The 10,775-nt window shown below is 38.0% G+C and overlaps 1 pseudogene; it reads left to right on the plus strand.

The window, feature by feature from the left end:
• The first annotated feature begins 4,635 nt into the window (after nucleotides 1–4,635).
• On the plus strand, nucleotides 4,636–5,078 carry LOC119617706 (annotated as a pseudogene).
• Nucleotides 5,079–10,775: the final 5,697 nt, after the last annotated feature.

Raw genomic sequence — 10,775 nt, forward strand, 5'->3', positions numbered from 1 at the left:
AAACAAAGTAAGGCAGAACATGAGGATGGGTGGAGATTGCAGCAAACCCAATGCGCAGACTCATCTTGTAGTTCTAGGAAAATAAAATAATTTATTTAAAATAAAGTAACAAAAAGGCTGACGAGACTAAATCCATAATCAGAGGCAAACATAAGGCGAACCAGACAGCGAGAGAAAAAACAACAATGGACCAGCAGGTAAATGAAAGAAATGACCAGGTAATTAGGGGAAGTGGGCACAGGTGAGTGATTACAACTACGAGCAGGTGGAGATGGGCGTGGCAGGTAAACAAGCGATGACAGAGGAAAAGTGAATAATGACAGGAAACAAAGACACAAGGAGCAAAGTCCAGACTAAACATAAAGGCAACTAAATAACAAAATAAAAGAAACAATAAACCCAAATCCTGACAGAACATTGTTTTGATGCTGCTGGGATGTATTGTCATGATTTTAGAGTTTCTTAGCATCTGAAACCAGAGAGCTGACCACAGAGGCTAGACCAGCGGTGTTCAATCCTGATCCTGGAGGGCTACTATCCTGCATGTTTTAATGGTTTCCCTGCTTTTCAGGAAATCTTCCTGTTCTGCAGAAGCCTGTTAATTACTCATTCATTCAAATAAAGGTGTGTGAAACGCCTAAAACATGCAGGACAGTGGCCCTCCAGCACCAGGACAGAAAGTGTTTAGTACACCAAGTGTCTGCAGGGAAAGAGGAAACTGATTAATAGTTAATCCAGAAGTTCGGCGTAAAAACAATTGCCAAGTCGTTCGTGCGAGTTTGCTCGCTGTGGTAACCCCTGAAGAATGGAGCAGCTGAAAGAACAACCAAACCAGAAAGCTGTAGACATTTAACGACTTTCTGTTTGTCTCTTCTGCTGCTCATTTCCCCCTCCAAGTAGAAGGAGAGGTGTCTGATCCAAGAGTTTTAGGTGAAACGAAGGGGAGAGTGGAGAGTGAGCAGGCAGGTAAGTCATAGAAAAAAAAAGAGGCATTGAGAAATTTGTCATCCGAGGAGTCGAGGAAGTAGTCGCACCGGTGAGTAACACCATGGGTAACTTTAACTCTAAAAACTCTCTGAGACCAACAAACACCTTGGTGACTTCAAAAGTGAGGCATCATGAAGTGTCCCCACACAACTTCAATTTTAGGTTTTTAAAAAAGATGATTACCAGCAGGTGTGATCACTGGATGCAAAGAGAAAGAACTGCAGGGCCTTCTCACTGCTCCCCCTGAGGAAGAAGAGAAACAAAAAAGAAAGGAGGAAAAGGAGGAGGAGGTTCCTTGGGAACGCCTGGAACCCTGACATGCAGTTAGTAAATTTGCTGCATGAGGCCTCCAATTTCACATAAATAAAACAATGATTATATAATTCCGCATTAAAAAACTGACACGTTTCTAATGATTTTGTTTGGAACTTGCAAATATCCTTTCTTTGACAGCAGAAGAATCCCATAAAATGGAGATTGTCAAAAAAAGAGCACAGCCTGCAGCAAAACCAGCAGCTGTGGTGTTAAGAGTGGTACAGTACCTAACATACATTTTAAAAATGAAAGAATATACTAAAAATGACAATAATCAGTAGCATAAATATCAGCTGGGCAGACATTTCTTTCACACAAATTTTAAAAACGTGTGCAAAGTTGCCGCTTTTTTCTCCGCGTCTCTCCCGCAGGTCAAGGTTGTCTCATAAAAACAGTCCTGTCTAATAATTAAATCAGAAAAATGGATGCCTCGCACCCAGCGGAGTTTCATTAACTTAACTTAATTATTCATTTTACTCGTGTAAAATAAAACAGACTGGTACACAGCTTTCTGGATTGGATTTCTAATTTGATTATAAGTAATAATTCTGCAATATTAATCCAAGTTAATGAAGATAAAAGGGGAAAAAACACAACAAAACAAATCTACAAAACTGAAGAAGTGCTGAGTGCATATATGTTGACCCCTGTTGCTTTAAAGCCCCAAGCATCACCTTCAAAAGCTACATAATTAGTTAGATTACCCACAGGTGAATCTGATTTAAGTGAAGATAGACAGAAAATAGGTCCTCCCTGTTGGAGAAAGTGTCCCGTTGTTTATCTCCCCTCTGTCTTTAGTTTTCTGTGTCCGGTCTGTCTGCCCCAAGCTGCTGACTGATAATTTATCTTCTAATTTTAGTTTCACAAATGGATTTGGTCCAATGCTCCACACTATGCCTGCATTTGATAAGATCACGTGAGGTCTGTCGTTAGCTGTGGCCAAATCAATGAGCTAAAACCAGCAGAACGCGTTGATGGGGCAGACTTATTTCTGCCCCAGTGAGACTCTATGGAGCTGCCTCCAGTTCGGATCACTGCCGACGGGCAATAAGATAAATCCACCGACGAACCAGTGAGCTGTCTCCCCCCCAACTCATAACTACAGATAAGTACAAAACTGAGAATGACTCGCCAAAAAACATTGCATTTAAAATAGTCAAAATACTTGGAAATACACAAAACAAAACTACACAACAAGTAAAGTAATTTACATTGTTAATTAGGAGGAACTACTTTTTGGGGCGAATGATTTTTATTTTATTTTTGCCACATCTACCTTTATGCACCGTCTGCGCCAGACTGTAATGATGGTAATAAATGTGTATGTGAAGAATACAATGCAGAGAAAATATATATATTTAACACATATTTGCTCTCAAGACAGCCTTGAAGTGAATTACTGGATGCTCAGCCAGCACTGGCGGCTATAACAGCTTGATTGACATCTCAGAGCGAGCCAGAGAAGTTGCTCGGGGGCTTTATTTCCAAGATAAAATGTAGCCTTGGCTCACACTTACAATAAATTAGCATGTTTTATTTTTCAAACAAGTCACAATGATTCCTGCAAGTTACAACATGTACAATGATGAAATCTATTTGCAATTATGTTGAATCACTACTTCTCTGGATTTTTTTTCCTTTTAACCGTCATCACCACAGAGTGCAGTCATTTTCTGATCCGAGTGTTTGGACATAAGAGTCGAAACTCCAACATTATCCACATGCTTTCTGCAAATAAGTCTCTTATCCAAACAGTTCAGCCTTTATTTCCCAGAAAGTCTGTAAAAATCTGAATAACTCTGCAACAACAACAAGTTAATCTTTCCTAGTTCTGGTTCTGAGCTGCGTGAAAATATTTAAAACACTCAAAGAAAAAGATTCTTAGATGGGCTAATATTCTATGACTGTGGAAACCTTTCTACTGCAAAATAACATATTTAGATCATGAAGCCAGCCTATATTGATCTAAACTTTGTTGTCTTGCTAAAAATACCCATTGGAGGGGTTTGCTGTGTTACAACAGGGATCCGTGTGGTCAGCAATCATAATCAGTAGGCTCCAGCATCTAAATTATACTTTGTTGATACTAAGAGGTCTAAAGTGGGCCAAACATTCCCCACACCATTACACCAACCACAGCAGCCTGGATTCAGGCTTTTCTCCCTACTATCTGAGCCTAATTTTTCTATTAAACAAGAATATTTGTCCGTGTCTCCAAAATAAAGGGTCACAACCCCAGGGTCCACGATGCATTATGGGAACAGCACAGTAAGATTATTAAATTGTGTAACAATGTAGATTTTTCTAACAAAAACTATGTAATTTTTAACATCTAGAACATGTTCTCAAATGACAAAGTCTCAAACCAGAGCTTTCTTGGATGTAAAGATGGAGATTAAAACCTTTTATTACAAAAGATCTTATTTTGTATAACAGTTCTATACGTTTGTCTTTTATTTGTGGGATGATTTACAGATTTTTTAGGCTTATGTATCTGACTTAAACATTAATTTGTTCACATATTTATCAATTTAAAATTGATTATAATGGAATTACATATTATTGGAGTTTTTAAAGATGCAAGTCCAGTTTAACGGACTCTAACAGGCTGATCATTTTTCCAGCTGCAGCTTGAATTATTATCTGTCAGGTTGTCAGAAGATAATAACCCTGCAAATAATGTCCTGGAATCACTTATTGTGTTTTTTTTTAAATGCATACATCAAAACCTGCAGACAATCAGAACATTTTTTAAAATGGCTCCAGAGTGATAAAAGTTAGTAAAATACATTTAGAGCTGAAGTGAGTGAAACGTTTATACGGCCTGGCATTACTTTGGTCTGCACCTACACAACATGGGTTTACTTTAAAAAAATTATGGAACAAAATGACATAAAATAAGTGACAATTGTTAAAAATAAAAACCAGTTTATGGTTGAATGTGGCTTATAGTGGCTGAAGCTGTCCTGCTGCTTTTAAAGTTAAGATTAAATGTTTTCTTGAGCAGCTTGGTCCAATAAGTAGAGACGTTACCCTCCCATCGGAGGGTCAGAGGTTTAATTCCCAGCCCTAACAGTGCACTGAAGTGTCCTTGGGCAAGACACCAAACCTCCAATATGCCTATTGGTGTATAAGTGAGAGTATAAAACATGCTATTTATACGTAAACATGAATGAGCTTGAGAGGAGACTGCATTAGATCATCTTCTAGAATTGCGCTGCTCAAGGTGGCTGCATGTTGGAGCAGCTCTGTTCCATTCATTCTGAGATATTGCTTTTGAAAACTTCATTTCTCTTTTTTTCTTGATGTAAATCACTTTTTTTTATCATTACTTCCTCTGGTATCGGATGCTGTGCAGCTGGAAGGATTTTTACTAAAGCCTTTTTACTTTTGGACATTTTGTTATGATGCGTAACCATGACAACAAGTGTCAAATGTGAAGAACCCTGAACTCCAGTCATGGTCAAAACCAAGCAAAGTGCCCATTTATCCACCGGAGGTGAAGTTCCCAGGAACCAGCTCGCCACCAAAGCTTCCCGCAGGAGCGCCCTGACCACCGGCAGAGTGAAAAGCCTCATCTCTATAGGCTCGGTACCGTGGTTCTCAGGGAGATCCACCACTACCAGAAGTCCACCGAGCTGCTCATCCAGAAGCTGCCCTTCTAGCACCTGGTCCGGGAGATCGCCCAGGACTTCAAGACCGACCTGAGCTTCCAGAGCTTGGCCATCATGGCTCCGCAGGAGGACAGCGAGGCTCACCTGGTGGGACTCTTTGAGGACACCAGGACCGAGGACAAATCGGGACAGACTGCTACAAGAGACCCTTCCTGCCCACAGCCATCAACTCTTTAACAAAACCAGGATTATGAGCTACAACAACATTTAATTTCCCTTTGGGATTAATAAAGTATTTTTGAATTGAATTGAATTATTTTCTATGTGAGAAGGCATCCCATTTGTTAGTAATCTGTTTCTGACATTGGTACCTAATGAACATCAACATCTCAGTGTGGTTGAGGAAAATAGTCTTTGTACATTTTTTTGATCTTTAATTGTTCGTTACATCTGGTTGACCGTGTTAAAGTTGAGTCAGAAATACAAGCTCAGGCCAGGTTTGGTTTGGGTTTGGGTTTTTTTTTCTTTAATCTTCCATCATTCGATTTCGGTGAGCTAGCACATGCTGTACCTTCAGTTTCTTATTAACTGACAGGAGCGCGGTCTCCTGCTGCTTCCAGGTTCTGCAGGATCCTTTATGGTTCAGCGAGTGGTTATTTGAGTTACTGTTGCCTTTCAACCAGAACAGACCAGTCCAGCTACTCTCTGATCTCTACAATCAACAAGGTGTTTTTGTCCCCTAAGGAACTGCTGCTCAATTGATGTTCCTTTTCTTGCACACTACCATATATAAACAACATAAACGGTTCGTTGTAAAGATACTAGTCTATTAGCAGCTTTAAATCTACCCATTTTCATGAAATGCATGTTTTAATAAGCAGTTTTTACTAAAAGTCAGGCACATGCATCAGCTGGATTGATGTTTGCTTTGTTGTTGCCAAGTAAATCTTAATTATGTTACATTTTTTGACCTGTCTGACAGTTGTTACTAAGAGTTAGTGAAAATGAACAATCCGAGTGATGATTTTGTCATTCTGGAAACTAAATAGAGTCAATAATGGAGCAATTTCCCATTACAGCTGTCAGTAAATGTTCCCATATTATATAATGTGCATGACTTTGTTATAAGCTGTCAGGTAAATGCTCAACATTCAGTCACAGAACAATGAGATCCCTCAGAAAAAAAAAATAAAAATCTACTGTGAATATTTAATTCCACTAACCTACACACACCCACACAGAGAGGCCAAAAATATTAAAGAACCATAAAAGCCTCATCCCCAATCCCTTCTTTGCTGCCATTGTTTTTTTCCCTTCAACACATTCTGCTCTGCTTGAAGAAATATTGCTTTTTCAGATTTTTCACAAAGTGTGACCTTACTCATAAACCTTCACCCACGCTTAACAAGAAATGGCACACACACACACACACACACGGTTGCTTGGATGAATACAGATGTCTTCCCATATTGTCAGATATACTGATTGCTCTCAGTGAGCTTCTCATTTAAATCAAAAATCCATTATTGTTTTTCATTTAGTCATTGGTGATAAGACAAAAATCAGAGACCGATATGTCATGGTGATTAAAAGAAATAAACTGCAGCAATAAAAGAAATTAAAGACTTAGGATTTCTTCAACTAATGCATATCACCTTAAACTAAAAGTTTAATACTAAGATCAAACTTTTAGCTGTTTTGGTCAAATCTTGATACCATTACAAGCAAACTCAACTCTTAGCTTTTGAGTATGTGTTGTCAGCTAATACCACACCAACTTTAGCTCAGAGTTACAGCTATTTTTGAGATGGGTAAGGGTGATTAGTTGTGTTTGCCACCTTGAATTTGTAAGGAACCCAGATTCATGTCAGGTTAAAACTAAAAACTGATTTTCTCACTAAAGAAACACAAAACAACAACAAGACAGGGATTTAACGCAGAGCAGAGACGAACCAGCAAGCAAAAAAACAGATTATATAGGCAGAGGCTGACGAGGAAGTGGACACAGGTGGCTGATTAGTAACGAGGGACAGGTGTAGGTGGGCGTGGCAAGCTGAGTGGAGAACTACTGAACTGAGGGCAGGTGAAAGGTGGCACAACAAGATCAAATAAAGATTAGTTTTATGTGGATACCTGCTCATAAAGATATAGAAGGGAATGATATGGCAGATCATTTAGCTAAGGTATCTTTAAAATAAAATAGAATTATGGAAATAGCGTATAGTAAATCTGAAATAAAATCAATTATTAAGAGCAAAATTAAATCTGAATGGCAACAAATGTGGGAGGAAGGAACTAAAGGTTGTCATTTATTTCATATACAAAAGAAAGTAGGGAATATGGAAATAATTGGAGAAAATCGAAAAGAGCAAGAAGTAATGACAAGATTGTGGCTCGGACATACTGGATTAAATAAAACTTTATATTTGATAGGTAGGTGTGAATGTGGTATGGATATGGAGACAGTGGAACATGTAAGTAGAGAAAAGTTAAAACAAGAAATTAGGAAATATGATATAGAGACATCAAAACCTAATAAGATATTAATTAAACATAAAATAAATAAAGTAGTTATTAAATCTTTGAAGGAAACAGGATTATATATAAGAATTTAGATTAAAGGGAGGTATTTTGGTTCACACTCCAGCATAGTAGATGGTGATAATACATTTTAATGTTAGATGTCATCCGCTATTAAAAATCAGAAAGAAGAAGAAGAAGAAGAATGGTGGCGCAGGTAACATGAGAAAAAGGTCAAGAAACACAGAAACAACATGAAATCAACTACAGAAAAATAACTAAAATAACAGAACTGGAATTATACAGAAAGTGAAGTTGTAGATGTACATGCAAAGACTACTTCTTGAGAGCTTTATTAAAATTTGTTCAATGATTCATGAGATGCAAAAAAATGATCACTCCACCTTCATTCGCCTTTTGCAGCCAGCAACAATAACCCCACCTGCTGTAAATATTATCAGGTGGACATTTTTATACGAGGCAGGTCCACAGTGGCCCAGAATTGTTTGAGACGTAATTTCTTGATATATTTGTGATAATAAAAATGGATCCAATGACTGCTGATATAAGCCACTCTCACTGAACATTTGTGTGATTTTTTTTTTTTTTTTTTGGATTGTAGGGTCATTACTGACACTTCGGCTGCACTCACCTTCGGTTTTAGCTCTGATTTACAAAATTTGACCATCAGTCACAGAAACATCAGCTTTCATTCTGACTTTTTCTTCTGGTTCAGCAGAAAAACCCTCACTTTCATAAAAATATATATATATGAGTAAGAATATGACATAATCACAATCATACCATGCAGCTATTTTTAGCTGCTGTCCCTCAAAGGCTGGGGATGTGTCTGTGTGTGCGTTTATCTGGACGGATTTGAATTAAATGCAACAAATAATTAACTTTTGGAGTCAACCCACTTATAGTCAGCTAAAATTTTGGACACCCAAAAACAGCTATGATTCTGTCAGTTTTAAAGCTATTGGGCTAAAATCTGCTGTGGTAGTAGCTGAGCAACTACGAAATCTTAGCTTAAGCTTCGGCATATCTCATGAACCATTGCACTGATTTCAATGTGAGATGAATATCAAATGAGCGAACATCAAATGAGATGTTTCATAATGTTTTTTTCAAAGGTTTGATGAAAAATAGATACACAGCAGGGGTGTCAAACCCAGAGACACAAGGGGGCCAAAATTAAAAATTTGGTCCTAGCCAAGGGCCAATCACGATCAATATTTATTAAAAATTACATAAATTAATTAGTTTTAGATGTATTATGTCAAATCATTCATATAGANNNTCATTAGCAGTCATTTCTTACGCCTCACTCAGCTTTTAAATGAAGTTTTTAACATTAAAACAGACAAAAACCTGATCATACAGAAATTAAAACTATATATTGTTGGCTTCTAAGTCACTGTCAAGAGAAAACTTCACTAATTAGGCTCAGGTTTTTTAAAGCAAAATAAGAATCAGAGACTCGATCTGAACCAGACTGGAGGGCCGGATGAAATGTTACAGAGGGCCGGAACTGGCCCGCGGGCCTTGAGTTTGACACATTTTTCAACGGGCGATACGCATTGTTTTAGTGAAGACTAGGCCTTTAATTCAAACATGGTTCAGGAAGTCTGTTCCTTGTATTATTCATTACTTGATAAAATGTGGCGCAGCACTTGTCATATCTCATCTGTGCTGCCTTTTTATACCACAGTGTCAAGCAGAAGTAAATTCTCATAAAGCTTATCTTGGTTCACATTATACGTAATGATTAAAAGAAGGGGGGGCCTCTGCAGGATGTGCAGAAGACGCTGATAAACATGATCAATTCACTGAAACGACTCAGCTGTTGAGTGTATTTTAAGACTATCAGGGGTTTATGTTCAGTTCCATTACACTGAGTTGGCTCTTAGTGATTTGACCTTCAGTTCCTCCGTCCTGAGCCGGGAATCCAGAGTAAAAGTGACATCTAGCTGGCGCTCGCTGACAGCAGATGAGGAGGAGGTTCAGATGTGTGCATAAGAAAGAGATATTAAACCCTGGGAACCCAGACTGTGATTGACAGTTTCTCAGCCCCTCTTGTTTCCTGTTGTTCTTCATAGCTCATCTCCTTCCCTTGTTGTGCAGGTTTTTGTTTTTTTTTCCTCTTTCTCGCCCGCTCTGTCATCTGACAGTTAACTGCACAACAGGAGGCTTTTAACCGAGGGGTTTCGATTAAATTTCCCATTTTACAGGCCAATGCTCCATTTATGTGAAACATATAGTGTGTTGATACAAGTAGTCAAGCATGGACACCACTTTGATTCAGACCAAAGAGGTTGTTTTTCTTGTATTTTTCTTTTTATAAAAAGAAAAAAAATCAAATCATAGTGGTGGTGTTTTTTTTTTTTTTTTTTCCGTTTACTGAGTTATTCTGTTGTTTTCAGAACAAACAGCATCTTCTTTGGGAAATTTAGCATTGCTAATTGGAATTCAGTGGGCTTTATAGCTGCTGATTTATTCAGTAACAGCTGGTCACAGACAGCAATGTTGCGGAGTCTTAAATCTCTTAAATCTTTTTAATTTCTCCAGAACCCTCAAAGTGGATTTGTATTTTCTTAATTTACTGCCGAGATCAGTCAGTTTGAAAGTGTCTCAAAACAAACAAGGACCAGAATCTGATAAATTAAAAAGGCCTGGCATTCCTTGAAGGGATGCAGATCCCCTTTTTCCTCTCATGGTGATAATAAAAAACAGAATACACTGGGAGAAACAACGTGAAGGCTGTATGTTTCTTCAACTTATTCTAATAGAAGAAGAAAACTCAGTGCTGTCAGTTTCTGTTTGTGTTGCATCATGGATTTCTTCCTTGTTTTAATATTTTCACATCAATGCTGCTCTGAAGTAGAACAGTAAAGAAATATCAGTCTGTATGGTGTAAAAAGTCATGCTTGTTATGTCAACTTTGCAATAAGGAACAAAGTAAATTCATGCTTTGATTAAACCAAGCCGTTTTAGTTCCTTTACGCCTCTGCAAAACATTACATGGATCAATCTGTGGATGTGGATTTGCACTTTTATATAAACCAGCAGTAGTAAAGATTTGTAGTTTTGGTCAAAACTTCTGAAATCTGCAACAGACTAAAAATAAAAAAAGGGGGAAATAAGGTGGAAAAGCACTGAAACTAGATGTGTAATAAAAGTGAAAGAACAAGGGCGAGTCTGAATGTTTGTGTGCTGATGACAAATCTACAGAGAACAAAAAAAAAAAAAATTAGTCCGGAGCTGAAGGTCCGGTGGGAAATCATATGACTTGGCTGTTGACCATTTCTTTACTGTCAAGGACAAAATGTTGCTTCA

The sequence above is a fragment of the Kryptolebias marmoratus genome, linkage group LG15, assembly GCF_001649575.2.
Source record: "Kryptolebias marmoratus isolate JLee-2015 linkage group LG15, ASM164957v2, whole genome shotgun sequence".
Lineage (NCBI taxonomy): Eukaryota > Metazoa > Chordata > Actinopteri > Cyprinodontiformes > Rivulidae > Kryptolebias > Kryptolebias marmoratus.